Source organism: Mustela lutreola, chromosome 3 (assembly GCF_030435805.1).
Source record: "Mustela lutreola isolate mMusLut2 chromosome 3, mMusLut2.pri, whole genome shotgun sequence".
Classification (NCBI taxonomy): Eukaryota; Metazoa; Chordata; class Mammalia; order Carnivora; family Mustelidae; genus Mustela; species Mustela lutreola.
In genome coordinates, this window is record NC_081292.1 from 174,477,110 (window position 1) to 174,484,241 (window position 7,132).

The window sequence follows — 7,132 nt, forward strand, 5'->3', positions numbered from 1 at the left end:
TTACATTAAATGAGTCAAAGGCCTTAAGATATACATGACTATAGACTTTGATTTTATCTAATTTCTAATGATTCAAAATAATAATTATTTTCTACTTTTGAACAAAATTTTGATGAAGATTCTTGTGTTTCCATCTTAACAGATATTGGAGGAAAAAAAGTATATTTACTCACTTGTGGTTCATTATTGGCAGACCTACTTTCTCTCTCCAACAGCTATTTTTATAAATACCACTTTTTGACATCAGATAGGAGAAAGACAAAAAAGAGAAGAGGGAGAAAGGAAAAGACAAAGGGAGCAGAGGGGAAAGTAAATGAGTAAAATGAGGACAAAACAATGAGTGAAAAAGAAAATGAGAGGGTACGGGTTAAGAGAAAGAAATGTGAAAAGTGAGCAGATGTGGGGGGATACCACAGTCATCCCCAAGATTTATTCAGTGATTTTACTCATTATATGTCTTATTAAATCTATTGCCTGAGGGGAACCTGGGTGGCTTATTCACATTTTCTTAACCTACAACCCAACATTCCATAAGATAAAAATGACATTTGTTTGATCTGTTTTGGCTATTCTTGGAGAGCTGATTATTTCAGTGTGGTCCAGAAATTGGATTCAGAAGTCATAGTGGGCTCACCCTAAACGAGGTCCTGGAATGGATTTTTTTTTTTCCTAACCCAGAGAGATAATGAATTAATGTGCAAAATAACTGATTGGTGTATTTTTCCCCAATAACATTCTGAAAAAATCATTTTAAATGTGAAAAGTAAATAAGACTAATTTGGGAGGCTAAGCATGCCAGTATGTCTCAGAATATTCTTAGAGGAGCAATGAGGAGGAAGACATACCTTTTCAGATATCAAAATATATTTAAAAGACACATCAAATAAGATTGTAGAGACGAATAAAACCATATAGAAAGTCTTAAAATCCATTTAAAATTTTATGTAAATTTTATATATGTTAACTAAAAAAATGGTATTGATATTAAAAATAAATGTGGAAGCCTGGGACCGGGATCCAGCCTCTCCCCTACCTGGACACCATTCCTGGCTCCACCAAGGCCCTTATCCCCCAACCCCACCTCACTACCACCATGGTGGACCCTAAAGACACCGACCTTCCCGGCATTGCCAGGAACAAGCCAGATGTTTATGAAACCAGTGACCTGCCTGAGAATGATCAAGTCGAGTTTGATGCGGAGCTGGAGGAGCTGAGGAGCACAAGTGTGGAGCATATCGGTGTCAATCCCAATGCCGCCTATGACAAATTCAAAGACAAGAGAGTGGGGACAAAGGGACTGGATTTCTCAGATCATACTGGAAAAAACAAGAGAACAGGATATGAATCTGGAGAATATGAGAATATGTCTGGGGCGGGCTTGGGAGTGAAGGAGAAACCTCAGCAAAAGTACCAGCAACTATTGCATGAGGTCCAAGAGCTGACAACTGAAGTTAAGAAAATCAAGACAACGCTGAAGGAGTCCACCACTGAAGAGAAACTGAACCCAGTGAGGTTGGCAAAACTGCTGGCCACCCTGAAGCAGCAGCTGTTGCTTCCCACCTGGAGAAGCTGCTGGGACCAGATGCAGCCATCGACCTTACTGACCCTGATGGAGCTCTGGCTAAGTGCTTGTGCTGCAGCTGGAAACCATCAAAAACAGCAAAGGAACCAGTTCAAGGGGAAAGACCACAGTGGGACTCCTGTAGATAGTAGCCTCGTCACTTAAGGACTACATTCTCAACCTGAACAGGACAAGTTGTCTCAAGCTGCTGAAGTTACAGAACTTGAGAAGTGCCTGACAGAGCTGGAAGCAAGTGTACACTGTGATCAGGATGCTCAGAATCCCCTTTAAGCAGGTGTTCAGGGATCCTGTCTCATGGAGACTGTAGAACTATTGCAAGTAAAGGTGAACGCCCTGGACCTCGCAGTTTTGGACCAAGTGGAGGCTCGGCTGCAGAGTGTCCTGGGAAAGAAGAATGAAATTGCCAAGCATAAAGCTTCTGTATAAGATGCAGATGCACAAAGCAAGGTGCACCAGCTATTTGGCACTGTACAGGGATGGAGCCCCATTTCCTACCCCCTTCCTGGGCTGGTGCAGAGACTTTTCACCACCAAGCAGCTGCATGAGCAAGCCATGCAGTTTGGTCACCTCCTGACTCACTTGGATACCACAAACCAGATGATTGCTAGCTCTCTCAAGGACAACACCACCCTCCTGACCCAGATGCAGACAACTGTGCATGAGAACCTGTCCACGGTTGAGGGGAATTTTGCCAACATTGACAAACAGATGAAGAAACTGGGAAAGTGAGCACCTTTAGGAGACGGAGAACGAGGGCAATCCCTACGCCTCTGAACTCTATTAACGGCTTACATAGGGTTTCCCCTTAATTATAACTCTTGCATCCCCATACCATTTGACATTAGGGGCAAGGGGGTTCTTCTTGCATGTGGAGTTTATACCCCTCCTCTAAGGAATAGAGTGGTACCTGGGGGACATTAGATGGTGGTCTCCCTTCAGGCCCCAGGGATGTGGGCCCTGCCACATGCCAGCTCCTGTCCAGTACTGCTTTGCCTGGGACAGGGCAGGATTGGGTCCTGTCCTCCAGCGCAGCTCCCATAGCTGGCTACAATTCTGTACAGCTCTTTCTGACCATTAAATGCTGTTGTACTCTGAAAATAAATAAGTAAATAAAAATAATAATAAAATAATAAACTAAAATAAAAGTAAAAGGATAATTTGTTGGGGCACCTGGGTGGGTCAGTTGGTTGTGTCTCCCTTTGGCTCAGGTCATGATCTCGGGGTACTGGGATTGAGCCCCATGTTGGGCCCCCTACTCAACAGGGAGTCAGCTTCTCCCTTTGCCTCTGCCTTTCCATCCTGCTCTCTGAGGCTTAAGAGTCAGACAAAAGCTGAGCTCTCAAAAGGAATTATGGAAGCCTGAAGACAATGGAATATCTGTCATAGTGATAATAGGAGTCATAACTAGGAAGACACATGAAGGAAGCTTCTAGGTTGCTGGCAATGTTCTTTACCCTAGCTTAGGTGGTGTACGCATGAATATGTGCATTTTGTAAAAAATTCCTCTGGCTGCACATTTGTGAGTTGCATATTTTTCTAAGTATTGTTTCAATAAAAAACTTTATCAAAAATCTCAGAAAAAATATATAAATCAGTATTTAGAGACATGGAACGATGCCCACACCAGCTTTTCAAGTTCTACTTAGAAATAATGTGTAACCTATAACCCTACTTATAATTCTTAAAATTACATACATTTGTAGTTTTTATAGAAATATAAATGCATGAAGAAATGCATGGTCATCAAAATGGTGAATGAATATTATCTCTGACATAGCGGTTAGTTTTGCTTTCTTCATATTTTTTTCTGTACTGTTTGAATTACCTTTTAACATAAGCATGATCTTCTTTTCATAATAAAGTTATTTTCATTTTGTAAAATAAAAAATTTAACATCCATGTTAAATATAGAAATGGACCAGTCCAATTACAAACAAGATTTTCTAATATTAATGGAAGCTGCAGAAAACCAGAAAAAATCAGTCTCCCATACCTTCACAAAAGAATTTTATAGTTTTTTTTCCTGTGCTTTTCATTTTATGCTAGTAATTTGGGGAATAATAAAAATGTCTGATGTTTAAAATAAGATATTTCTATTTATTTTTTTTTATTTTTTTTTTTTAAAGATTTTATTTATTTATTTGACAGAGAGAAATCACAAGTAGATGGAGAGGCAGGCAGAGAGAGAGAGAGAGAAGCAGGCTCCCTGCTGAGCAGAGAGCCCGATGCGGGACTCGATCCCAGGACCCTGAGATCATGACCTGAGCCGAAGGCAGCGGCTTAACCCACTGAGCCACCCAGGCGCCCAAAATAAGATATTTCTATTTAGTACCAACTTCTGCTGTTCAGTTATCTTCAAGGATCCTATGAACTACAGATTACGACAGTTTATGATACAACTACAGATTATGATAAATTTATTACTGTATTTTATCTCCTGGAATAAATGCTGATGGAGCAGTGTATTTTATTAAATGCCACACTTAAAATAATTAAGTATGTGTTAAGATTACACATAAAATAGTTGTTGACTCTTAAATATATTAACAAATTTGTTAAAATTTTCATACTTTAACTTTTTAAAACTTTAACATCTTAATTTTATTTTATTTCATGGTAAGTAGAGAAGGATGTAAGGGGTATTGAGGAGAGATAGAGCCAAAAGCAAAGAAGAGAGGTATCACCTTTGGTGATTTCCTAATGGATGGTAAACAGAGGTTTTATTTTTTTCAGTGTTCCAAGATTCATTGTTTATGCACCAATTCCAGTGCTCCATGCAATATGTGCCTTCCTTAATACATTAATACCCACCACCAGGCTCACCTATCCCCCCCCAAAATCCTTAGTTTGTTTCTCAGAGGCTATAGTCTCTCAAGCTTCATCTCCCCCTCTGGTTTATCTGAATTCAGTTTTCCTTTCCTTCTCCCAATGTCCTCCATTTTCTTCCTTATGCTCCACAAGTAAGTGAACCCATATGATAATTGACTTTCTCTGCTTGACTTATTTCACTCAGCATAATCTCCAGTCCCATCCATGTTGATAGAAAAGTTGGGTATTCATCCTTTCTGATGGCTGTGTAACATTCCATTGCATATATGACCATATTTTCATTACTCATTCATCTGTTGAAGGGCATCTTGGCTCTTTCCTCAGTTTGGCATACTTTAATTTTGATGTACACGTCGATCAGGTTTACGAAACTGTAAAACTGTGATGGTAGGAATTATACTCAGCTAAGTTTTGTATGCCTAATCGATAACACCATGCCAGACAAATAGAATCTATCCAAGGAAACTGTTGCTTTATTTGAATTGTTTGCTAATTTTCATACCAATCAAAATAACATATTAATATATTTTTAAATTAATTAAAGCTTAGGGCCTTATAATAAAAAGCAATAGTCTCTATTCTGCCTCCTCTCTGTTCCCTGGACACAAATGTCTGGTTTTATTCTTCAAATTGCCTCCAAGGCTCTAACTTATCTGCATATATATATATATGCAAATTATATATAATTTATATACATATAAATTATATATATATATTTTAATTAAATGCCTTCTTGAAAAATTTTTTAGTGAATGTTTGTGTGGTAGATGAAAACTTTAAGCTCACCTATACCACTCCTTTTGTAAATATACTCAGTTCCTCTCTTGGCCATTTCCTCTCCAGTAACACACTAAAACCTCTGTTACCATCCATCAGGAAATCATCAAAGGTGATAACTCTCTGCTTTTGGCTCTACCTCTCCTCAATACCCTTTACATCCCTCTCTACTTACCATGAAAGCATAATATGAATTTTTAAATTTTACCAGTATACACATTGGAGGTTATTTTTCTCTAACTTGACTTTCAATTTGAAAACAGTAGATGGCATTTATATTATTTCAAATTTCAATTTGAAGCCTAGTATAAAATGTGAGAACTGCATCATTTTCCCCCTCAACTCAATTTCACTAATCTTGTCCCACTCAAAAGAAAGCATTCTTGGAGTTAACTTCAAATGGGTTGATCTTTTTTCACCTCTTATTATAAACTTAAGTGTTTGTTTGTTTGTAATGTCTCAATATTTCTATTCATTCTCTTTATTTTCCTGAGAATCTCCTCTAGTATTCAGCACCATCCCTCCCTTCAAATTTTGGTCTTCTTCTGTAAAAACTGGAAGTCTGGAAGCTGTCTTTCTTTAGTCTCCATTCCAGCAGTCTTGTGGTTTCCATGACACCATGATAAGTATTGCTTCAAGGCTGAGAAGGGAAGGAAAGAAGACTTACACTCTTCAGATATTGATAGACAACAATGGACTTGGAGGTTTACTCTACATTCTGGGTTTTCTCTTGAAGATACCTGCTTCACTGCTGTAGACAGCTGAGACAGTGAGCAGCACTTTCTTGTGGTCTCTGAAATCTCCTGGTTTGCTGAGAAATTTCCTGATTTTCCTTAGATTAGAAGCATCTAATTATCTACAATTGCTTAATTGCCTATTGTTAATTTCTCTTCCACCCCAAATACCTAGGATAATTTCTGTTTTTCTGACTGATACCCAAATGATATACCCTCCAAACTCTTGCTCTAATCTGGATAGTTTTTCTTTCTTTAAATTAAAACCTAAATTTACATTTTTTAATTCATTAAGTTCCATTCACAAGTCATCTGGATTGGATCCACTGTTTCTTAATCTATGTATTTGTCTTTTTACTTATTTCTCTATGTTTCTTCCTAAGAAAGTGAACAATGAAATTGGTTTAATTTGGTACAATGAGAAATTAGTCATGTATTAATTGCTTAGGTTAAAAATGTCTCTGTTAAGCATTTGACAAAATGCAACATCCATTCATGATAAAAACCCTCGACAAAGTAGTTTAGAGGAAGTACACTTGAACATAATAAAATCCATGTATGAAAAATCCACAGCAAACATCAATGTTCAGTGGGGAAAAGCTGAGAGCTTCATGCCTAAGATCAGAAACAACACAAGGATGTCTACTTCCTCCACTTTTATTCACCATAGTATGGGAAGTCCAAGCCACAGCAGTCAGACAACAAAAAGAAATAAAAGGAATCTAAATTGACAAGGAAGAAATAAGGCTCACTATTTGCAGATGACATGATACTATATAGAGAAAACCCTAAAGACTCCACCAAAAACCTATTAGAACTGATAAATGTACTAATAAAATTTCAAGGTACAAAATCAATATGCAAAATCGATTGCAGTTTTATAAACTAACAATGAAATGGCTGAAAGAAAAATTAAGGAAACAATCCCATTTATAATTGCACCAAAAGTTATATACTACCTAAGAATAAACTTAACCAAGAGTTGAAAGATCTATACTCTGAAAACTATAAAGCAATAATGAAAGAAATGGAAGATGACACAAATAAATGGAAAAATATTCCATGCTCATTAATTTGGAGAACAAAAATTGTTAAAATGTCCATACTATCCAAAGCAATATATAGATTCAACATGATCTATATCAAAATATCAAAAGCATTTTCCACAGAACTAGAAAAATAATCCTAACATTTATATGGAACAAGAAGC

At 37.3% G+C, this 7,132-nt stretch overlaps 1 pseudogene; it reads left to right on the forward strand.

Moving 5' to 3' along the window:
- Positions 1–1,073: 1,073 nt before the first annotated feature.
- On the forward strand, positions 1,074–2,477 carry LOC131828171 (dynactin subunit 2-like; annotated as a pseudogene).
- The last annotated feature ends 4,655 nt before the right edge of the window (positions 2,478–7,132 follow it).